Source organism: Nyctereutes procyonoides, unplaced genomic scaffold (assembly GCF_905146905.1).
Source record: "Nyctereutes procyonoides isolate TBG_1078 unplaced genomic scaffold, NYPRO_anot_genome, whole genome shotgun sequence".
NCBI lineage: Eukaryota > Metazoa > Chordata > Mammalia > Carnivora > Canidae > Nyctereutes > Nyctereutes procyonoides.
The window spans coordinates 9,812,911-9,825,738 of NW_026575117.1; the positions used below are offsets into that span (position 1 = coordinate 9,812,911).

The following is a 12,828-nucleotide window of genomic DNA, read 5'->3' on the forward strand; positions in this document are numbered from 1 at the left end:
TCTTTCTCTTTCTTTCTTCTTCTTCTTTCTTCTTCTTCTTCTTCTTCTTCTTCTTCTTCTTCTTCTTCTTCTTCTTCTTCTTCTTCTTCTTTTCTTCTTCTTTCTTCTGAAGGATCGGACAGGAGTCTGGTACCTCACTGCTTATGTTTGATCCTAGCTCTGCCACTTATTACCTGTGAACTTGGGCAAATCACTCAAACAGTCTGTACCTCAGTTTTCATATCTGTAAAGTGGGATACTAAAAAAAAATTAAAGTGAGATACTAATAGTGACAGTCGTGTGGATTAAACGAGTTAATATACTTTTAGTGCTTAGAAGAATACCTGGCCCATCATGAGCCCTCAGTATCTGCTGGCTGTGTTATAATTCCTCTCTTACATATAAGAAAACAAGGGCAGAGAAGTCAAGTAACTTTGCTAAGGTCACATTACTTATTGGGGAAGGAAGGCTTGAATCTGTCCTGAGATCCTAAGACCTACTGTCTTTGTTATGCTACTTCCTAAACAAGCCCTAATCAGGGGGAGAGATGGTCCTTCTGGACAAAGTGGGAAGAAGGAGCCATGATAAGATGAAACAGCAGCATGCATAGAACTCCACAACACTTGCTGTGGTTTCTGTCGCCAGGAATGGAGGGAATGATGGGGTCAGTATATTGATGTCATCTGGACACGCAGGGAAGATGTCCTCCTCTGGCTCTTTGCCATCCTCTGACAACTCCTGCATTGTTCCATGCTCAGCACGGTCCATAAGAAACAGTCTGGGGGCACAAATGCAGCCAGTTCACCATGATTATGAACACTTGGTTTGACAGGCAGATGGCAAATGGGATATGGTCTTCAGGCCTCCAACTAGGGGTCCATAAAAGTCTCAATACTGAATGACTACAGTTTGACCAAATCTAGATGACCTTATATCACTTGAAATTTATTTTAGAAAATTTCATATCAAAACCTGGCATATTTGACTTTTCTTTCAGAATAATGTGATGGCCAATCTAAAATTCTCAGTGCTAAGTTCATATTCTTATTCCATGTGATGAGTATTTATGAATATTTAAGTACAAATTACCTGGACTGAAATTCTTTTACATAAGTCTATCTTTACTCCTATTCTTTTTCAGTAATAAAAATTTCCTTCATGTAATTTCTTTCAACAAATCTAGTGTACTATGTAGTAATCCTAATTATTTTTACTATAAATATACTTCAGAATGTTAGTCTTAGGCTGGGTTTGTTAGGATAGAAATTGTCTTCTACTTACAGATGTGTAACATCTCTAAGGGAGGGTGGGGGGAAAAGAAGAGAGGGAGAGAGAGGGAGAAGAGAGAGAAAGAGATAAGAGACAGAATTTCTATTTTCTTTAGTGCATCGATTTTATTTTCCACCAGTTACTAGTGATGCCTTTTAAACTCTCTGAGCTTTGATTTTTCAACTGTAACCTTCTTTGATATCCAGGATTATGGTGAGGCTCCAATGAAATAATATTTAAAAATTTCTTCATAAATTCTCTGTGATTGTATAAAGAATTATAATTATTAATATGTGTCTAGTAAATAAGCATATACATGGAATGAAATTGTGTGGTTGGGCTCTTAGAACTCAATCTTAGTCTTTGGAAAAGAACATATACCTTTGATGTGGTAGGTTCTAACAGCTTTATATATTCTAATAAGACATTCATTTATGTATTTGATATTTGCCTATGCTGAACCCATGGCCCAAACCCAGTGACCTGCTAAAGCAAAATGATATATAACCACCCTCTTATTTTTCTTATAAGAAAAACATGGACATATATAACTGTCACACAGAGTTGAATATCAAAAATGCCATGAAGTGAGGGGTCAAGCACAGTTCTGTGGCTATATGGGGTCAGGATGGGGACCAGCAAATTACTTCCAGTAGGTCAGAGCAGAAAATGAAAATGTCCAGCAATGTTTTGCGAAGAAGGAAGGCTTGCCTGGTCCCTGATGGTGATGGTACCATGTGTGGGTGCTGGAGGTGAGGAATGGAAAGAGAAAAGGGTGAGTAGAAAACAGTGTTCTAGAAGAGGTTAACTCTATGAGCAAAGACATGAAGGTGGGAATATTTTAGACTGCTCTTTCTCAAAGCATGAGCTGGGGATTTGTGAGTTGATGAACAATGTGCATGTTCCTTTATGGGTTCTTGTGGGAAGGAAGGATGATGTGCAAGCTCCTAGGTTTTCATTGTTATGACTAAGAGCAAATTATTACTGACTGAATAAGTGAATGACTAAAGATGACTAATATTTGGTATATATACCAAAACTTGTAAGTTACTAGATTTTCCTTAAGTCTATGGCTCTATCCTACTGAGGAGTCTGACTGCCAGGATCAAGTTCCTGCTGTCTTTGTAGACATGCAGATAGTTGGATGCCCCGCTCCTCACCATTACCCCTCAGGCATCCCCGGAGGTGAAATCGTTATTTGTGCACTGTAGGTATTGTCTTCAGTGGATCATGGCTTTCAATTTTTCCTCTTTTATTATGAATTTTTTTTTAGGTTTACTCTTGTTTCAGTTTTTGATTACTGCATGATTGCTGGGCTTTTGCCATTTTGATAATTATTGAGCTTTTTCTAACTATATGTTTTATCACCAACTTCTTTTCTTTTGTACAAAGGGAATAAGTGATATAGATGGGACCACGTGTCCTCAGTCCTGACAAAATATATCTCTCCTACCCTGTCCTGCTACCTTTGGATAATCCTGTTAGCCTTCAGGAAAGAAGGTGATATGAAGGTAAAACACAAAGTTCCTGATTAGGTAGGCCAGGGGATAGCTAATTATGATCCATGGATGAGATCCAGTCTGTTGTGTTTATAAATAAAGTTTCATTGGAACACAGCCATGGCCATTTCTTCCTATATGAAGAAAAAGTTCCTGATTAGGTAGGCCAGGGGATAGCTAATTATGATCCATGGATGAGATCCAGTCTGTTGTGTTTATAAATAAAGTTTCATTGGAACACAGCCATGGCCATTTCTTCCTAAGGCTGCTTTGGCACTACAGAAGAGACATTGGCAGGGTTGAGACATTGCAACCGAAGTCCCAGAAGTCTTAAATTTTTACTTTTTGTCCCTTTACAGAAAACATCTCCTGACCCCTCCTCTAGACCTTAGGAGTGAAACTATTTCCCAAAGGAAAATCTGATAGCTCATTTGGGGGAAGAAAATGTGATATGGGCATTTCTAGGAGGTCAATCAGAGCAGGTTGTGGTAATTCACCGAACGATTCCTTCAAAACTCAGAGTGATCTGATCACTTTAGGAAAGACTATGTTACAAACCTCTTTCATCCTGAAAGGGCACAATCAAATCTTTGTAGGTGAAACAGAAGTACACCTATGTAATGTAAGTGATTACTTGAGGAATAATAATAAAATGTACCCACATAAAATTAGTAGTTCTTTAACTTTTCAAGGGTTGCCTATTTTTTCAAATTCCTCCTTTATTTTTTTATTTCCTCCTTTATCATTTTGAATCATCAGGCAAATCTACCTTTTTGTGGAGAAATAAGCTCATCTTGAAACTTTTCCCTCTGTCCTTCCGTCTTCCCCAATTATTGCTCCTAGTCTTCTGTCACTCATATATCTTACGACAAATGGTGTTCGTATGTCTTCTGGTTTGTTAGAATCTCTAGATGGGTTTTGATGGCCTTGAAGATGAATACAAATCTTTGGGATTAAAGACTAAGTCTGAGTTTTATCCTCAGAATATTATGTAATTAATACAAGCCTGGCTTAAGCATTTTTTTGCCTTTGATAGCAAAAATGTCTTTTTTAAAAATAGATTTTATTTATTTATTCATGAGATACACAGAAAGAGAGGCAAAGACACAGGAAGAGGGAGGAGAAGCAGGCTCCATGCAAGGAGCCCGATGCGGGACTTGATCCCAGGACCCCGGGGTCATGCCCTGAGCCAAAGGCAGACACTCAACTGCTGAGCCACCCAGGCGTCCCAATAGCAAAAATGTCTTAAACACACCAGCCATGTGAAGTGTCTACCTGAGATTTCAGGACCTTGAGTGGCTTCCTCAAATGCTTGCCGAGGGTCGAATTGGCTATGAATGCAGCTCCAACTGACACCATGCTTTTCTCCAGAGTTCCCAGATAGGACCCTCATTTTGTTCACATGTGTTCTGATTTTCTCACAGTAATGTCACTGACTTTCATTCCCCAAAACATTCTATGCTACTGGATTCAATAGCTGAAAGTCCATTTTGTAGTCATGCCATTCAACTCTGATGGTTGTATAGTTAGATTGATTAGGTGACTGAAATAGTTCATAATTGGGCTTAATCTTTTATTTTAAAATTAATACTAAAAGATCATCACACTTTATTCACTGAAATTGTGAAATAGTTCAGATTATACTGGGAGGTATTTCCGGCTTGTTGGCCATGTTAAATGGGCAAGCAAATTGTTTACTTCTCACCAAATTTTTATTTAAAAACCCAAATTTCACAACCAGTACAAATTTCCCAGGAAGTGTTTGTTCAAAGTGGATTCCTTTTAGAAATACATGATATATTTCTAAATTAAAAAATTAATCTGAGAAAACATCAATGTTTCAGTGTAGTTTTAGATTCCACTGGTTGTTTTGAAAAAGCGTGCTACATCTATTTATATACAACTCAACATTATAATTAATTCCCAGAGCTTAGAAACCCAGAATTTACTCTAATGGGGTTTTGTTGTTATAAAAAAAAGATGCCACAGTAAGGAAAAATACATGGTTCTAATTATTGTGCTATTTTTTTGTTTTCTGAGATATGTTTTTCCATGACACTTCAATATTTCTTTTGCAGGTGGTCAGCAATTTTATTAACAATTGGCAAACCTACTCATACAAAGCCAATATTACCAGATTATAAAGCAAGTCACTAGAGAAGAAAAATTAGGCTACTCACGGGATTTACAAAATCATTAATGTTTGAACTGCTCTGAACTAAACTGTAGATTACAATTTTAAGGGGGAGGGATATGTGATTTCTATTTTCTATGAACAGCTTCCAACTCTACTTTAAGAGCATATGGAAATTGAAAATATTCCTGATTTTGCAATATGACTATTGTCTTTGCTCAGGATTATGAAATAGTAGAGGATGCAATCAAAATAGAGTGCAAATTTTGAAGGTACATGTTTAAATTATAACCTTGGCTCACATTGCGGTAGCTTCTCAAATTTTTTATTTGGTGAAATTAAATCTTGAATACTATAATTCTGAATTTTCCGAATTTTAATAAGACTTTTCTGAAGTCTTTGGGGTAACAAATGAAATTTCAACACTGTGAGTGACTCACATCTGTTACTTCACATGGTTGTTCTTGGAGTTCACAGGTCAGCATCTTTCCTCATGGGGTCTTTACCCCAAGCTTCCCTGCTCAGATCCATGCTCTTGTCTTTGCTGAAAAAGACTCTCCCTCTCCTGTGAACCTTGTACAACTTCTGTAGATGAACTGGAGATAATGTGTCCCTTTCCCAAGTAAGGGGAACTGGCCCCTAGAGTTCTGGCACCAGCTTTGAGCCTATTGAGTGGGGCTCATGAGGACTTGGCATAGCAACTAAGAGCCCTGATTACCACGTTTTAGACTTGAGGAAGCTAGCTGTGTACTTATTTTCTTCCTGATACTTCCTGATTGTACAACTGAGGCAAGACACTTCATATCATTTGCCTATCTGTCCCTTTACCTGCCATTGACATGGTGGCATGCACATGTGCAGAGCTTGGACTTCCATATCCCCAGCACAACTGGAGAGACCACTGTCTAGCCCTCAGAGGGGAAACATCTGTAAACACCCTCTTGGTTCATCTAATAACGTGTAAGATAATGAAGTGGAAACTAAAGCCTAGTTGATGAATGTGGGTGTGTATTTGGGATGGTGTCTCGGAAACCCAAAGAAGAACCAGAGCATGGACCAACTCTAGTCTCTTAAGAGCACAGTCCCAGTCATTAACATTCTCTTCTCCTAATAAGCAGGAAGATAAAATATCGAGATAAGAAGATTCCATGAATGGTGAATGCCTGGCTTTGGTGTGGCTGACCACTCACAAGACAGCTACTCACTGGATCTCCCTCTTATGTTCTGAGAACCAACTCCTAATCTTTGTAGTAGGGATGCTAAGGATGAAGAGGTATGACTAGAGATTTGGTGGGGGACTAGCCGGTCTTTCTGCTATTATTAAAAACCTCAAACTATTGGAAGATAGTTTGGTAGTTTCTTCCTCAAAAACGGAATATACTAATACCACATGATCCAGTAATTGTGCTACTTAGTATTTATCCTCATGAGTTGAAAACTAATATTCACACAAAAACCTGCCATGGATATTTATGGAAGCTTTATTCATAATTGCCAAAATTTGGGAACAATGAAGATGTCTTTCAGCAGGTGAATGGATAAACCAAGGTATATCCAGGCAATGGAATAGTATGCAGCACTAAAAAGAAATGAGCCTTTAAACCCTGCAAGAACATGGAGGAACCTTACATACATATTATTAAGTGAAAGAAACCAATTGGAGAAGCCTGCATACTGTGTGATTCTATTTATATGACATTGTAGGAAAGACAAAACTGGAAACGGTAAAAAGATCAGTGGTAGCCAGGGATTGGGAGGAGGGAAAGATGAGTAAGCAGAATGCAGAGGATTTTTAGGCGGGGAATTGTTCTGGATGATACTGTAACGGTGAGTACACGTCATTGTATATAGTCATTAAAACTGATAGCAGGTACAGTGCCAAGATGAGCCCTAAGGTACAGCATGGACTTTGGGTGATCATCCTGATGTGTTCAAGAAGGTTCGTCTATTGCAACAAGTGGACCACTCAGGTGAGGGGTGTTGATGGTGTAAAGACATGCCTGTGTAGGGCCAGGAGCTATATGGGAAACCTCTGTACCTTTCACTCAGTTTTGCAACTGAGTGAAACTGCTTAAAATAAAGACTACTACTACAAAAAAAAAAATAAAATAAAATCCTCAAATAGCTCTTAAGCAAAGGTTGAGCCAGACCCCCTAGGCTGGGCTGAAGCCAGTGCTAGGAGGCCTTGGAGGTGGTGATGGTGGGGAGTTCTCACTGGGCCTAGAGAGCCTGAGGGAAATATCACCCAAACAGACCAGGGGCTTTGTGTGTGGGCGTTGTACTCCTCTATCTTTCATTTGTGACACGAGTTGCCCAACTCTGCCCAACTCTCTATGGAGACCTAAGGCCCCCCCTCTCAGTGGGGGACACTGGAATGGGAAGCACATCCCCATGGCTTAAACTAATTTATAAGCTGAGAATGTGACAGGAGAACTGTTTTTGAGATTTTAACTTGCAGTTTGCTCCTGTTGTGTTCTTTTCTGATGCCCCCGGATATAGGCAGGCATTTTGGATTCCCATGCTCCAAAACTTCTTGCAGGGGAGAATGCAGGAGCTGGGGAAGTCAGTGTTCTATTTGTTTTGTCAACTGCAGTTACTTAATATTGCCTGTGAAGTGTCCTGGGCAGAAGGGAAATTAGGGCAGAGCATGTGAGAGCCACTTGCAGGTGAGATTTCTGATACTGGAAGGGGGCAAAAGTTAAGGCACCTGCTTCATGATAGCACCCAGGGCTGCTGAGTTCTGCACCATAGCAGTCTCTGGGTACAAGGCAAAGTCCCAAAAGAATGACTGCATCAGCCTCAGAAAGTTGTACTGGGTACATGACTGGATGGAGAAAACCCTTGTGTCCAGTAAAGAATTAAGGCAGCAGAGTCAGCAGACACAGAGAGTCCAGGTAGGATGGGACAAAGAACTCATGGCAGTGGTGACCGAGGAGGAGTGTTTGAAACTCCAGGAATTTCATCACACCCAGTAATAGCTGAGATTAAATAGAATCAGATTTACATTAACCTAGAGAAAATAAACACACCCCTTACAGCACACTAGCGGTTCTATTTGCAGATACTTACTCACAACATCTGCCCATACTGTGGACAACCTTTAATGAGATGTGCTACAGGGAAGTACCTGAGACCCTCAAATATCTCCATTTCAAATGATGGTTTTTGCTACACATGCATAACTAAGAGGCCCATTTCACTAGTTTGTCAAAGAAAAGGAACACCAAAGACCAGGTCCCCATGGTTTGCAACTGTTTGCAGCTCAAATATGGATTTTTTTTTCAAGTTTCTATTTTTCCCATCGAAGTTTTAAATTTTAGAGTATCGGTTCAGCCCAAGAATAATGCTGTTAATAGTCATTGTGGTTATGCTAATACGACCACTATCTCATAAAACAAAAACAGTGCAAGAGAAGAGACAAGTTTCTCATATGGAGGAATCCTCAATCATTTACGTGAATATATTGCCCTTAAGGAAAGAGAGCATGATTCCCTTTTCCTTAAATGTGCACTGTGCACAGTGACTTCCCAAAAAAATGAGTATGAGTCTGAAAGGGGGAAAGAGAGTGGCTTCAGAGTGGAAAAACCTGATAAACACTACATCGGCCAGGTGCACAGGGTTAGCATTCACAGGGACAAAATCATGTCGATAGTCCATGCCCTTGGTATGATGTGTGGAAAATGGTGTTTTGCCCCTATTATCTTCCTCCTAAAAACCCATAACTCCATCTAATCATGAGAAAAACATCAGCCAAATCCCAACTGACATTCTACAAAATACCTGACCAGTCCTCCTCACAACTGTCTAGGTCAACAAAAACAAGGAAAGAGTGAGAAACTCACAGCCAAGAAGAGCCTAAGGAGACAGGATGACTAATTTAATGTGGTATCCTGACTGAATCTTAGAACAGAAAAAGAACATTAGGTGAAAACTAAAGAAGTCTAAAATATAAATTTCAATTAATACTTTGTGAATACCAATCGATAACGAACTAGGTTGTGACCAGTATAACATATGGATATAAGATGTTAACGGTAGGGGATTTCTCTGTACTATCTGCTCAACTTTTCTGCAAGTTTAGACTATTAATGTTTATTAAAAAGATAAAATGAATCAAAGCAGCTCAGCAGTTTGAGTGGATTCATCTAATATGACATAAAAATCCTAAAAGTTTTGGGAAAGATGTTCAGATTATTCATGTCTATGGGTAAGTTTATACGCTGTTTTTAGGTCACAGAGCTCCAGCCCTCCTGAACAGGATTTTGTGGTGGGAAAAGATTTTATGCACTCCACATTCTATTTTTCATAGAGCCACATAAAATTAGATTTATTTTTTATTTTTATTTTTTTAAGATTTTATTTATTTATTCATGAGAAACAGAGAGAGAGAGAGAGAGAGAGAGAGAGAGAGGCAGAGACACAGGCAGAGGGAGAAGCAGGCTCCGTGCAGGGAGCCCGACATGGGACTCAACCCCAGGTCTCCAGGATCATGCCCTGGGCTGAAGGCAGGCGCTAAACCACTGAGCCACCCAGGGATCCCCCATAAAATTAGATTTAGACACTAACTTTGAATTGTTCTAGTGCACGTGTCTTATTTACAGAAGTGTACTTTTTTTTTTTTTCTTTCTCATCAGCCTATATCCTTACGGGAATAAAGCTACCCAGCTAGTAAACTGCAGAATTAAAATTAGGCCAGTCCTCTTGCGTTATACTCTATTATCAAAGTGTTGTTACTATGTTTTGGTGATTATTTAAATATTTTTTATGATCACAAGAAGATTTCAATATACACTTAATTATGCCAAAATCTTTGAAGTAATAAGAACCCAACTATTTCCATCATTAGTTTTCCTGTCTTTGTCTTTTGTTTTTCTCTTTTTTTTTATTAATGACATACACCGATATTGTGAAGCTTTCAACTAATACCAACTTATAATGAAAACCAGCAGCCTCCATCCATCATTTCTGACCTTCCTGTTCCATTTTCTGAAAGAAAACCGTTTAAACTCTTCTAGCTGACTGCTTCTTCTAGAAGATGCTTCCATAGTCCTAGATAATTGGCTTATATTACTATTTCTTGATTTAAGTATTTTGGATATCATCTGTTGATACTTTGTTTTGGTAGGGATTTAACGTCTATCACCGCACTACTTTTCCCCTTCTATTCATTCAGGGTCTATAGCACTAGTTTTAGTCAATTCACCAGGGAGTGAAATTATGGGTTGAATTGTGTCCCTGCAAAAGATATGCTGAAGTCCTAACTCCCAGTAGCTGTGAATGTGACCTCATTTGGAAATCAGGTCTTTGTAGATCTAGTCAAGTGAAGATGAAGTCATTAGGAGAGCCTCAATCCAAAGTGGTGCCCTTGTGAGCAGGGGAAAACACCACGTAAAGGTGGAGGCATACAGAAGGAGGGTGCCATGAGGCTGTGGAAGCAGAGGCCGGTGTGATATGAATGCCATCTAAGGAATGCCAAGGATTGTTGACCACCACCAAGATCTCGGGGGAGGAAAGGTCGAGTTTTACAAAAACATGGCCCTGCTGGCACTTTTTGGGTTTCTAGCCTCTAGAACTGTGAGTGAAGCAATTTGTGTGGTTTTTAAATCACCCGCCTCTCTCATGGCAGCCCTAGCAAACTGATAACATGTTCTTGGCTCATTGCCTTATGATGATTGAGCTAATATTTTCACTTACATAAGTTTTGTACACATCTGCTTCAGAATACTCAATGGGACCATCTGTCCCCTCAAGGTCTCTTCAGGCAAGCTCTCTTCCAGAAGTTTCTGCCTCCTTGCGTTAGTCTGGACCACTTTTCTATCTGCTCCACCCATTGTCATCTTCCATCTCATCACTTTTTTTTGTTGTTGTTGAAACCACAGTTTCCTGTGGTTCTGTGTCTTCTTCCTTTATTTTTGTTTTTCTCCTTCATTTGCCTGGTGCCTATTTTCCAGTAATTTCCTCATGGAAAATAAAGGGAAATAAAAGATGTTTGCAGGCATTTCTCCCCAGCACCCAGCATTGGTGTTGCTGCTGAGAAACTGTTGGTGCTCTGATTCTGTTTCTTTATACATGACCTACTATTATTTCTTAGCATTTAAAAGCTTCCCTTTATTCCTGGCATACTAAAGTGTTATGATGATGTGCTTCACTGTGGCTTTTTTCCATTCCTGGGCTGTATACTTCCAGTACTGTGTCTGTCTGGAGAGGAGTATTCCGTAATTCTGGATCTCACTGGTTTCTTTTACTGGTGAGTAGTAGCATCCTTGTCTGCTGTGCCCTCTGTGCCTAGTGCAGAGCCTCTGGGATACTTAGCAATCAACTAAATTGTTATTGAATGAATGATAGGAAAGACTGGAATGGCCTTTGAACTGGTCCTTCAGATATCTCTATACATTTGGGTGATGATGAGTACACAAAAAATAACGAGTCCACACTTGGAAAAAGTGACCTAGTCAGTATCTGTATTAGAACAATAGGAGAAATGGCAGGGAAGCTTCTCTGTGGTTCTCTAAACCTCAGGTAAAGTAGTTCTAAAAAAGAAAAGAAAATTTTACTTCCCCGGGAAGGGAAGAGAGCTGAGTGACCGATCCTAAAATGGGTGTTATCCCACATTATAGGTGAAGAAACTAGGGCTCAGAATGTTTTAACAACTAGACAGCAGTGGAATGTGAGTCTCCATGTTTCCTCTGTTCGTTTATGTAACAAATATTTTCTTTTTTTTTTAAACAAATATTTTCAAGGCTCCATTCTATACCAGTTGTGAGCCAAGGCTGTTCTGTGTCCGCAACTCATGCTTTTTGCTCCAGCTCTAGTCTCTAAGCAGTGCAAGCAGTCAGGGACTGTGTAGCTTAAACCCATATAGCAGGGGGTATCCATGAAGAGGCAAAAATGAAGTTGAATGTTGGCATTTATTGCACAACTGAGGAGTAACAACAGACCTGAAATGCAAGGATACTGGAAGAAATGGGAGGGCCCAATTAGGAGAGCCTGGCCCTTGTAGGGAGAGCTTACCCCAAATCCCATTGCATTCATCCCTTCTTCTTCAGGGCACTCAGCAGCGTTTGGGGCACATTAAAGATGCTAAGAAGTATAAAGAATGAAAACCATAGAAGTGATATTTCAGTCCATATTTTCTGGGCTTATTTACTCACAGAATTCTTCACCTTATTTACAGCTTACAAGTTATATTACACAGTACGATTGATTTGTAGAACAAACTCTGGGAAGCATTCTTTTTAACCAAGAGATTGCCAGTTCAGTTAGAATGGAGAGCAAGGGACTGTGTTTCCAGGGTTTAGCAAAGACGCCTGTGCACAAGCAGAGCGCAGTAACCAGGGAACAGATGAATGAATGAATGTAAGAATTGCGAACACCTTGGCAGGGTTAATGGATATAAGTGGCTTTGTTTTTGTTGCTTTGTTTGCTTATTTAAAAGGGTAGGGAGCTCTCACAGAGCCCTTAAAATGACAATTACGCAGGCTGCATACTTTTCCTAGCGCCAGTACTCAGAAAGAATGATATTAAATACCCCTTTGTTTAGTAACTTTTTTTCCCTGAGACCTCAGAGGTGATTTCAGTTACCAAAATAAATAGGAACTTCTCTTTCCTTACCAAAGATATTATGGGTTATCTGATTTTTAAAACACTGCTTTTAAAAGTAGCTATCCCAAATGGATCGAATTTGGAAGGTGTTTTGTTTATCTGGCACATGGAGCAGTGGCAGTCAGCAAGCCCGTATAAAAGAAGATGAAGATCCCTTATCTGGATGGAATTTAATTAAAAATAAATAAGAAGATGGCTACTATTTTAGGATAGCAGAGCCTCTTCCTATAATTTAATTTCCTTTCAAGAGAGAAGACGATATGAAATCTTTTTAGATTCCAACATATTAAGGCCTATTCTACATCACATTATTATTCCCAAGGGTAGTTTTTTTCCCCCAACCTT

General features: G+C 39.4%; 1 long non-coding RNA gene across 1 annotated transcript in view; it reads left to right on the forward strand.

Annotated features, from left to right (window-relative positions):
- The window catches only part of LOC129515286 (uncharacterized), a 42,209-nt gene that overhangs the window by 236 nt on the left and 29,145 nt on the right, over window positions 1–12,828 (forward strand). The window lies entirely within an intron of this gene.